At 39.6% G+C, this 12,044-nt stretch overlaps 2 protein-coding genes and 1 long non-coding RNA gene across 36 annotated transcripts in view; 1 reads left to right on the top strand and 2 right to left on the bottom strand.

Moving 5' to 3' along the window:
• Positions 1–12,044, bottom strand: part of LOC102127036 (NBPF family member NBPF4) — a 635,890-nt gene that overhangs the window by 470,545 nt on the left and 153,301 nt on the right.
• PDE4DIPP2 (myomegalin) overlaps positions 1–12,044 on the top strand; it is a 220,654-nt gene that overhangs the window by 99,874 nt on the left and 108,736 nt on the right. The gene's annotated exons all lie outside the window — the stretch shown is intronic.
• LOC135967992 (uncharacterized) overlaps positions 1–12,044 on the bottom strand; it is a 100,305-nt gene that overhangs the window by 60,420 nt on the left and 27,841 nt on the right. The gene's annotated exons all lie outside the window — the stretch shown is intronic.

The raw sequence follows: 12,044 nt of genomic DNA, 5'->3' as shown, positions 1-12,044 counted from the left end.
TGCTGTAGTTTCACATAAATGTAGATTTATATCCCTGCTCCCTAGAAAACTAGATCTAGGATGCTTAGAGAAAGAGCAAACCAAGGTATGGTATATCTTGAGTTAGAGTAGGAGTTGAGTCGAGTAGGACCTAGGTTTAGAGACTAAAGCTAGGAGTTCCATGATGGACCCGCATTGATTCATGTATCTTCTGCTATTTATGTCTGCCACCTGTGTGCATTTCCATACAGCTGTCTGATTCTGGGTTCTCTTTTGTTTGTTACATGCTATGATAATCATTGGTTTTGTTACCTCCATTGGCTGTAAATTCTCTGAAGATCGATTCTGTCTATCTTGCTCTTTCTAGTACCTATTAAAGTGTCTGCACATACAAAGTAGGTGCTTACTAAGTATTTTATGAAAAAACAAATGAACAAATGATACTATCTCAGCTACTCTGTCCTCTGCCCAATGAGCACTGTCTCTGTCTTTGCCTCTGTCTCTTTGTCTACACACACACACACACACACACACTAGCTGTGTCTATCCAAACACCTAATCTCCTTAGCACTCATCCATGGCCTCAGTGCTTTCTCAGACATAGATATCTGTGTTTGTCTAATCAAGGTAAACCAGGCTGGGAAAGGACTGATATTGCTTTGAAGCTTTTACTAAGGACTGACATAGGTTGGGCTTGAAACATGACCTGAACAGAGCAGTTTTGCCATTTGAATATGGAGCCTTACATTGAATAAACTGAAACTTTTCCACTTGGTTTTTTCCATCTCTTTGGAGAACAGGACTGGACACTAAAGCAGGCTCTGGCAGGAGAGTGTCCTGGTCTTGCAGAATCTTCTGGTTGCTAAGGCTGAGGACACAGCCCCACTGTCCTTTCTTTGGCAACGAAGGACACTTGTCACATGTTGGGGTGACTTATGTTTCTAATTTGGGACTTAACTGCACTAGTAAAAGACAGCAAATGTGGAATCTGTAGAAAGGTAGCGATTGTGCATCTGAATCAAGGCTTTCTTCCACTTCACATTAAAGTCTAAAAACTCAGTGCTTTGCATTTGAACACCTTCTGCTTGGTGGCTAGGTGTCTCACAGAAGCGTAAAAGATGAGTAATGCAGGTGGTATTATCGTTCTTATGGGCAAGAAGGAGAGGCTGTAATTCAAGTTAATTGTATAAAAACATAAAGCTTTGGGGACGACTAGTTTAAGGTCACACAGGGAGCTAATGTTAGCCAGATATCTAGACCCACTAAGGCTTCATTTTTGCTCTAAAACTTATGAATGGAGAGAAACTCCATTTACTAAATAATTCACTTGGAAGCCACTAAAATGTATTTCTAGGGATCCTGCAATGACCAGTCCTTTGTCTTTTGGTCAAGACTGATAGAGTCCCTTCTGAAAATGCTCAGTGCTTCTCCCTGTTTTATAGTTATGACCTTGCCCCTTTGATGTCAGAGAAGCCTGGAGAAGAAATTCACTCTGCATACAAAAAAATATGTATGTACTATACTTTTCCTAGAAGAGATAAGATTCTAAAAATGAAAGGTTTGAAAATAAAACCCATTCATTAATAGTTACTTTTCACTTTGGGTGAATAATCAGGAGTTACATCAGGGACTCCCTATGAGATTTTGAAACTCTTCCTCCTGCTAAATTATTTTTTTAAAATTCCTTTAGTTTACATAATTGATTAGAATGGGATTTGGTCATGTTGATTTTTGTCCCAAATAAAGACTCTTTTGTGGAATGCCAGCTCCTCTCTGGCTTGCTTCCTACTATCTTGCAAAGGTGCAGTACCCATTTCCGTCACTCACTGACCTTAACGCAACTCTGATTACACTGAGAGCTCCTTGAGGTCAAAGACAGTGATGCCAAGAAAAGCATTTAGGTTTTGGCAATCTTTAATCTCCAATACTTTTTTGTCGACTTTATCAATGAATGTGTGCTGGTATGCCATCAAGGTTTTTTTTAAAACTATTTATTTTTATTTTTATTTATTTATTTATTTATTTATTTATTTTGAAACAGAGTCTCACTCTTGCCCAGGCTGGAGTGCAGTGGCGCGATCTTGGCTCACTGCAACCTCCGCCTCCTGGGTTCAAGCAATTCTCCTGTCTCAGCCTTCTGAGTAGCTGAGATTACAGGCGCCTGCCACCAGGCCCGGCTAATTTATGTATTTTTAATAGAGATGAGGTTTCACCATGTTGGCCAGGCTGGTCTCGAACTCCTGACCTCAAGTAATCCACCCGCCTCGGCTTCCCAAAGCCTTGGCTTCCCAAAGTGCCGGAATTATAGGCGTGAGCCGCCGTGCCTGGCCTATTATTATTTTTTGAATGTCTGCTCTTAGCCCAGCAGCAAACTTGGAAGGATATAAGCTTGTAGATGAGTTGAAATGCATACACATGAATGTACAAATGTTTAGTTAAATGCCAAAACAAAAATGTAAGTCATCAGTTCAAGAGTGATAACAAAGTGTTTATTCCAGAAACTTATACTAAGAGTTATTGTGAGCAAAGAACTTTTCTAAAACCTCGAAGGGGAAGCAGACATTTTAAATAAGCAATGCAAGGCAGAGACGGATGAGTGCTATACTAGAGGTAAACATCAGATGACCTCGTATGAATGCTGGTTTACTAAGGACAGTCTTGATTTTTGCCTGTTGCCCAGAGGTAGTTATGATAGCACCTCTTTGTACTATCAGAAGAATCTCAGTTATTAAATTATAGTCATATAAATTATAAACTAAGTACAGCTGAAGTGAAAACAAATTATTAGTTCTGACTGGGAGGTTGGGGAAAGGTTTGTATAGGAGAGAATGTTTGAGCTGAACCTAGAAGAACAGGTTTAGAAAGAGAAACCATCATAGGCTGAGAACAGTTCAGGCAAAGCCTTGGTGGCCTCCAGGGACACTGGTATGATTGATTTCTCAGTCAATAAATGCACTTGTCTTTAATGGAGAGTAGTGCCGCCAATGGCTAGCAAGGTCTTGGAAATTATCTCACCATGAACTATCATCACTCAGAACTTTAGTTATCAGAAAAAATGGCTGCCGGATAATGACTGATGTCATCATTATCCTGTGTCAGATCAGAGGGCACAGTTCAAGCTGGGTAAGGTGAGCGGGTGAAAGGGAGAGGAAGAGAGTGAGTGAAACAATGTGAAAGTCGAAGAGACTAAAGAGGTAAAGGGAGAGAACTGTGCTTTTATTGGTTCAATCTGCCCAATTAAAGAAGTTGCAGTTCCTCTTTAAACAAATCTTGTTTTTAATTTATTTCTGCATCTCTTCTTTCCTCCCTGTGACCCATACTCTGTTGTATTCTGAGTCTCCCAAGTTTGAGACGTGCCTAGAGGCAGGTTTAATTTTCTTTATCCTTCAGTATTGGGAAACGGACTCCGCACCACTGAGTCTATGTAAGTCTGGTGGCTGAAAGAAGCTGCCACAGGGAGCCGAATTTTCATTGCTGTCTATGACCTGAGTTTAGGTAATTCCAGAAATGAAAATGAAAAAATAAAAAATAATATGGACATTTACTTTTTTGGGATGAAAATGCCCCTTTTGACTTCTCATTATGTAAGTTTGAAAATTTTCAAATATAAACAAAGACTATGAGAAGAGTACCTCCCTATGTACGTGTCCCATTTACCAGGGAGCCATGTTCCCATCACTCACCTTCAACGGTTCCCAACATTTTGCTGTTCTTTTCAGTGATCTCCCTGCACTGTTCTTTCCCCATCTTGTCCTCCTCCACCCCTTACAGCAACTCTCTGGCATCATATAATTTTATCTGGAAAGATATCAGAATGTAACCCTCCCAGCGAAGGCTTTGTTTTTAAACATAACCACAATACCATTATTGTATCCAAAAAGCTTAAAACTAATTCCATAATACCATCTAATACTGGGTCCATACTCAATTTTCCCTCTAAAATGTTCAGCTTAAGATCTGGAGATTTTAAGTCAGTATTTCTGAGCTCCACGTAGTGCACAGGAGTAGGATGTTTAGCCCTTCTTACCTGAGAGCATGAGCAGTAGAAGAGGAGGCTGGAATCCTAAAGTGTATGCGATCTTTCATTGTCAATGGGTCAATAATATACCTATTAGAGAACACGCTTAGCTTAAAACTGAAACAGTCGGCAGGGCGCGGTGGCTCACCTGTAATCCCAGGACTTTGGGACACCGAGGCGGGCGGACCACGAGGTCAGGAGATCGAGACTATCCTGCCTAAAACGGTGAAACCCCGTCTCTACTAAAAATACAAAAACTTAGCCAGGTGTAGTGGCGGGCACCTGTAGTCCCAGCTAGTCGGGAGGCTGAGACAGGATAATGGCATGAACCCGGGAGGCGGAGCTTGCAGTGAGCTGAGATCGTGCCACTGCACTCCAGCCTGGGCAACAGAGCAAGACTCCATCAAAAAAACAAAAACAAAACAAAAACCTGAAAAAGTATTTATTTATTTATTTATTTATTTGAGATGGAGTCTCGCTCTGTCACCCAGGCTGGAATGCAGTGGCAAGATCGGCTCATTGCAATCTCTGCCTCCCAGGTTCATGCCATTCTCCTGCCTCAGCCTCCCGAGTAGCTGGGACTACAGGCGCCCGCCACCACGCCCCGCTAATTGTTAGTAGTTTTAGTAGAGATGGGGTTTCAGCATGTTAACCAGGATGGTCTCAATCTCCTGACCTCGTGATCCACCTGCCTCAGCCTCCCAAAGTGTTGAGATTACAGGCATGAGCCACTGTGCCTAGCCCTTATTTTTTAATTTTTTTGAGGTGGAGTTTAGCTCTGTCACCCCGGCTGGAGTACATTTTTTATTTTTTCAAGGTGGAGTTTCACTCTGTCACCCCTGCTGGAGTAGAGCAGCACAATCTTGGCCCACTGCAACCTCTGCCTCCCGGGTTCAAGCGATTATCCTGCCTTAGCCTCCCGAGTAGCTGGGATTACAGGCACCCACCACCCCGCGCGGCCAATTTTTGTATTTTTAGTAGAGACAGCATTTCGCCAGTTTGGCCAGGCTGGTCTCGAACTCCTGACCTCAAGTGATCCACCCGCCTCAGCCTCCCAAAGTGCTGGGATTACAGGCGTGAACCACTGTGCCCGAGCTGCCGGTTATTTGTATCAGACATTGTGCTGGGTACTTTACAAAAATTCATTTATTCCTACTACAAACTTTGAGGTAATTTTTGCAACCCCTATTTTATAAATGAGGAAATTCGGTTGTAAAAGGTTAAGTAATTTACACAAAAATGTCCCCCAGTTAGGAAGTGGCAGAAAGGTATGTGAACCTAGGTTTACTTATCCTGAAATTCCTGCCCCAGCATGACAACGCTGAGAGGCAGTATCTTAAGAAGCATGCACCTGGCTAGTTCTGCCACACCATCATTACCTCTGTCCTTAGGGAGTTTGCAATTTAAACAGGTAAATAAGGCAGGTGTAGAAATATGAAGCATTTACACAGGATGACAGTGTTGCAGTATGAAAAGAAATTTGAAAGCTCATAATGTCACATCATGAGAAATTACTTTTAATTTGGAGAGATAAAGGCAGGCTTCACAGGGGACATGGCATTTAACCTTGAAGCTGAAGGGCACACAATGACATGGCACTGAGAAGCATAGGGCATGTTTGGGAAATCCAGTTAGGCTAGCAGATAATGATGGAGATAAAGCTGGATAGGTAGATTGAGGTCAAATTTTGAATAGACTCTATTATCAGGCCAGTTGTGTAAAATTTAATTGCTGTGCAGTTAAAAATCATTAAAAGGTTTTTTCTTTCTTTCCTTTTTCTTCTTTAGCTGGACCTGCATCACATATTAAATGCTTTTTGAACAGAGGGAATGAAATAACCAGAGCTATGCTTTAGGAAAAAATGAAGCAGTAGAGGGACTCAGGTTGGGGAAACCAGATATGAGACGATTCATGTACTCCAGTCCTAGGGAGAAGGAAGAAATACCTAATAGAGTGGTAACCCGGGAGGGTGGGGGAGAGGGCTGAAGACGAGGGGCAAGATTGGAGAGAGATTTGGAAATATCCAGTGATAAGTAATCTCTGTTAGAGGAACTTGAAGGCAATACATTTGCCAAACACTTTCTAAGTGTATATTTAATTTAATAAGTATTATCATTTCATTATAAACTATTAAAACTTCCTAGGGCCTTTTGAAACATTTTCATAGCCACTTCATCGAAATATAATTCACATACCATTACAAGTCACCCATTTGAAGTGTAGAATTCCGTACACACCGGTGTTTTAGTATATTGAGTTGTGCAGGAATTATTGCAATGAATTTTAGGACAGTTATCACTCTAAAAGGAAACCCTGACCCATCAGCCATCAGCACCGAATTTCCCTATTCCCCCAGCTGCAATCAACCACTAATCTATGCTTTGTGGATTTGCTTATTCTGGACATTTCATATAAATGAAATGATACAATATATGGTTCTTTGTGACTTGTGACTGCCTTTCTTTCATTTACCATAATATTTTCAAGGTTCATCCATGTAGTGACATGTAGCATTCCTTTATATGGCTAAATAATACTTCATTGTATATATACCACATTTTGTTTATCCAATCATCTGTTAATGGATGAAATTTTAAAAATTGTTCTAGAACTTTGCTGTATTAAATATTTATGCTTGAAGGAAGTGAGCTACCAAATGGTACTTGTACATTTGGGTTGTATAGCAGTTTCACTCTTACTACCATATTTCCTTATCTATACTGTCTCTACCCCTCTATATCTCACTTACACATTAAATCTTACTTGGGAACTTGAACCATATCTGAACTCCCTCACCAAACATCACCGTTAGCATTTTAAATTCATACCTTCGTGTTTTGCTCTCCTCCTCTCAACTGGATTGCAGACATACCAAGTATAAGGAATACACATCAGACATCTCCGTTATTCCTTACAGGACCTCTGAATCCCTTTCAACACTAAGAGAGTTGCTAAGTATGGAGAATCAATCCTTTGAGAGTCCGAATGGATTTGTTAACACTCCCTGGCGATGACTACATTGCATTCGATTGAAACTTCTCATTCCACTACTTGCAGAAATGTCTTGTGGAATATTAGTATTACATAGGAGGCAGTGTGCAAACTATTGACCAAGTTAGAATAATAGACAATAATCAGCATTTGATGATGAAATAATGGAGGCTGAGGCAGGAGAATGGCGTGAACCCGGGAGGCGGAGCTTGCAGTGAGCCGAGATCTGGCCATTGCACTCCAGCCTGAGTGACACAGCAAGACTCTGTCTCAAAAAAAAAAAAAAAAAAAAAATTGATTAGGAAAAGCCATTTCTCTTTGTTTTTGTAAAAAGTAGTTTTTAAGGATTCACTCTGCCATGGCTTCTATTGGGGCAAGATTTTGAAAATAATACTTTTTAAAAAGATAGCCATATTGTGGATTATATGAGCAATGGAACAAGTGATAGAGTTAAACTTGAAGCCTTGGAAAGGAGTTAGCTAATTGGTTACTGCTGGTTGCTTTTAACCTAATCCTATTTTGCACTTTGCAGTAAACACCAGTGTGGAAATCATTTCAGTAGAATCCTGTATTTAACATGGATTGGTGTTAAGACTCTGGTCAAGTGATGTTTCCAGAAACAAAACAAGCTGTGGACACAGAGAAAGTCTGACTAAACACAGTTAATCCATAAACTTGTTAGCCCTGTGCTCTAGTTCTAGGTACTAACATTATACTAAAAGTTTAATTTCAGCTTCATCATTGAAACTTTTTCTTGAGTTAGATGGGCGAATACTCCTTTGCAGGCATGAAGAAAAAGAAGTGCTTTCTCTTCCCATCTACCCTTTCTTGAGTACATAAATTTCCTTAGATATCTTGACAAAGAGCCAAGAAGACTTGGTGATAAAATAAGCAAATGCAGTTAATTTGGAATCTACTTATGCTATACTTAGAATTTAGCAATTTACACATGAATATTTACTAATGGAGCATGAATAAATATGATAGCTATATGATGATTTTTCTAGAGAAAGAAGGTGCAAGAAGGTTAGACTTTGATGTAAGATACTGTAAACTGGTTTGTCTTTGCATTTTCATGGGGTAAGATTTTGTAGTACTTGTGAAATTAAATCACTTTGATCCACTGAAATAATTGATTATAATATTCAGGATTTAATCTTGTGGAGATGAAGCCATTTTAGCAGTTCTGTGTGAGACTCATAAACTTTATTATCTATTTGAATAGACTTTTTCATTTTTCTTTTCTACTTACTGCCTTTACCTTGGAGGTAAATTATTGCTTTTACCTTGAAACCCCTTCTGGATTTCAGCTATCCTAGTCAGAGTGGGTAAATTGTTATTGTTTTTATAGTTAATAATAGTTATCATTTTCTGAATGCTGACTGCATGCCAGGCACTGTGCAATGTGATTTTTGTGCATTATTTCATTTAGTCTCCCTAACATCCTTTGTAGATTAATATCATTGTTATCTCCTTGATAGACGAGGTGAATGAGGCACTTAGAGAGGGCAGGTGACTTGTCAAGCCCTCTTCTCGCCTTCACCTATGCTCTTGACCATTATACTTACTGCCTCCATATATTATTTCAAGACTAACTTCAGACAGCACATTCTCTAATTTTATACTTTACCACATTCTACAAAATCAGACAAAACTGGGCAGTGTTTCCTGAGCTGGTCTCTCTGGTAAAAGGCTAAAGCAATAGTGGAGGGTTGGTTTCAGTTATGGCTTTTACCTTGGAGGTAATCCTTCTGGATTTCAATTTCCTTGTCTTTAAGAGAACTAGAACACGGAAATACCAAGGTCTTCAAATCTGTGAATCTTTGGCAAAATTGGTCGAAGCATTGACTTCATTTTCTTCAGTGGGATTTAGAACAGATAGAATCTACTAATTTATGTCCTCCATTTTTCTTCCTTTAGATCTAAGTATTTTTCCTGGTAAGGCTGAGGTCTCTGACTGGCACTGGTTAGTCTGGACATGAAGGGACAGTGAATCCAAGTTGCTGAACAGCTGTGTGCAAGGCATTGTTCTATGTTTATCATGCACATTGCCTCATTTAATCCTCACAGAATCCCTCGTGAATACTTATCTTCATTAAAAAAGAAGGCAACTTGGCCGGGCGCGGTGGCTCAAGCCTGTAATCCCAGCACTTTGGGAGGCCGAGGCGGGCGGATCACGAGGTCAGGAGATCGAGACCATCCTGGCTAACACGGTGAAACCCTGTCTCTACTAAAAATACAAAAAGAAATTAGCCGGGCGTGGTGGCGGGCGCCTGTAGTCCCAGCTACTCCGGAGGCTGAGGCAGGAGAATGGCGTGAACCCGGGAGGCGGAGCTTGCAGTGAGCCGAGATCGCGCTACTGCACTCCAGTCTGGGCGACAGAGCGAGACTCCGTCTCAAAAAAAAAAAAAAAAAAGAATAAAAAAGAAGGCAACCACACTATACTTATGAGAAAACTGAGGCTCATAGTGATTAGTTAACCTGCCCAAGGTCACCTAGCAGGAAAGTGATAGAGCCAGGATTTGAACTTAATTCTTTCCGGCCTTAGGTTGGTTTCATAGTGCCTCTCACATTCCCTGTTGTTTGTTTACTTTTATTTGAATATTCAAAGATTCCTCGTGCAAAAATAGTATTAATAGTAAAGGACTTTTCAGGGAACTCTCTGTTGATCAGTTCACACCTGATAGAGATTCCCTATGTCCCATCATGAGACTGAGAACTAGGCAGAGGGCATCGATATAGCTCCAGTCATTGGAGAACTCAGGTATTTTTAGACATGAGATTTTTTAAAAATCTGCTCAAGCAGTTTTGGCTTATCTGAGGTGGTTTAGCATATCCAGACTTTTCTGATTTATATAAATTAGCCAGGCAGAGGAATATCATTGATAATAACATTTCATAATTATAGATTCCATTTTCTTTCATATGAGATTTAAATAGCTTTTTGCCCATTCTTTGTCATTTTCCAGGTGGAGAAGCCTTAGCAGAATTTTACCCAAGGTCACAGAAGTGAATCAATTGGTGGCAGAAATAATAATAAACTTAAGAGTCCTCTGTCTCAGTACCATATCCTGAACACTGAATCCACTTGAAATATTATGGTCTCATGGAAAGCAAACTGCTGTTCCCAAATGATAATGCTGTTGTTCTTGATGATGATGGTGATAATATTATTATAATTAAAATTTTAATTATACCTGCATTAGAAACACTGTCCTAAGTCCTTTACATGTATTAATTTATTTATGCCTCACAATCCTCTAAGGTAGGTTTATGAATGAGGAAGATATAATTATCTGCATATTACAGATGAGGAAATTGCTCCCTCTCTGCATTTGCCACATAATTGAATGCATATTCCTTCACCTCTATGAAGGGCCTCTAGCTTAGGGACCATTTCTTATGAAGACATTTGAATTCCTTTAAGTATTGACCACAAAGCTGGGGACATAGCAACAGTTTATCAAATCTTCTGTTTTACCGATTGATCAATTGGTACAGATGAATTATTCTCGCAGTGCCACGCCATGAAACTGATATAGAGATTTTGGACTTGTTCCTCATACAAAATTGAAATATGCTTGTTTCCGTTTGTTAATCTTTTGGTATTTGCATTGCAGAATAAAATACAGGGTACTCAATTCAATTTAAATTTCAGATAAACAACAAACAATGTTTTAGCATTTAAGTTACGTCTCAAATATTGCAAAGGATATACTTCTAATGAAACAAATTATTTGTTGTTTACCTGAAATTTAAATTGAATTAGGTATCTTATATTTTTATTTGCTAAATCTGGTAATGCTATCTAGTGTTCATAAAATAATAACTTTAAAGGATATCCTGAAAAGACAGAGCTGTCATTTTCTTCTTACATGCTATAATGTAAGCCTTGAAGAAATTAGGATATTTTCATCTCACTGGATCTGAACCAATGTTCTAACCTTAGTCAAAAGGTACCTACTTATGAGGGAAACAAATATTCTTTGCAGTATGTCACTAGAAACATACTAGTAATATAATCTAAAATGCCTCGAGTCCAACTGCCTTCCAACTCTAAAATTCTTTAATTCTAAGTAACTCTCAAATATCTAAACCAGGTTTCTACTTTTCCCAATAGTATTTGTGTTTCAACCACCCTGCATGGAAACATGGGTTATGAAATGTCTTCACAAGTATGGTAGGCAATATGCTGCTATTGTGTGTTGCCTTGGACTTCTAGAAGTCTAGGTGTTGGAGGTTATTATATGGTGGTAGTAAAGTAAAATCCTCCCTACTGTTTTAGTACCCACAATACTACTTTTCATACTTTAGCTACTGCACCTTCAGTCTCTCTGTCAACCTCTGATCTAAAGACTTCTTTACTTTTTTAATTAATAACATTCTTCTTGCCTAATACTGTATTATGGACTTCATCAGGGACGGGACTAATTCATCTTTGTATGCTGAGGTTTAAACTGAAATAAAGTAATCCCTCAACTAACATTTTGCAGAGTCCTCCTTAGGTTCCCCCACAAACCTGCCCCTATTTTACTTAATAGAATGCATTCCCACCGACATGCTAGAAATTTCAGCATTGTCTTTGGTCCTCCCTCCAGTCTAATCTGAATCTCAAAAGTCATCAAGGCCTGTGGCTTCTGTCTCTAAAACGTCTTTTGAGTCTTTTTTCCTGTACCTCTTGTCCTTAGACAGTCCCCCTCCCTATTCTGGTCAGTTGCCCCTGACCCATCCATCTTCTTCATAATTCCTTCTTCAACATGGGCCTGATCATGGCAATACTTTGCTTAAAGCTCCCTGATGAGTCTTTGATCTCTACTGATTATTATCCAGTTTTGGGGGTTTTTTTTTGCTTTTTTTTTTTTTTTTTTTTTTTTTGAGACAGAGTCTGGCTCTGTCACCCAGGCTGGAGTGCAGCAGCATGATCTTGGCTGACTGCAACCTCCACCTCCTGGGTTCAAGCGATTCTCCTGTTTCAGCCTCCGGAGTAGCTAGGATTACAGGCGTGCATCACCACGCCCAACTAATTTTTGTATTTTTAGTAGAGACGGGGTTTCAC

Source organism: Macaca fascicularis, chromosome 1 (genome assembly GCF_037993035.2).
Source record: "Macaca fascicularis isolate 582-1 chromosome 1, T2T-MFA8v1.1".
In the NCBI taxonomy this organism is placed as follows: domain Eukaryota; kingdom Metazoa; phylum Chordata; class Mammalia; order Primates; family Cercopithecidae; genus Macaca; species Macaca fascicularis.
Note: the sequence above shows the minus strand (reverse complement) of the source record. Positions and strands in the feature narration are given on the sequence as shown.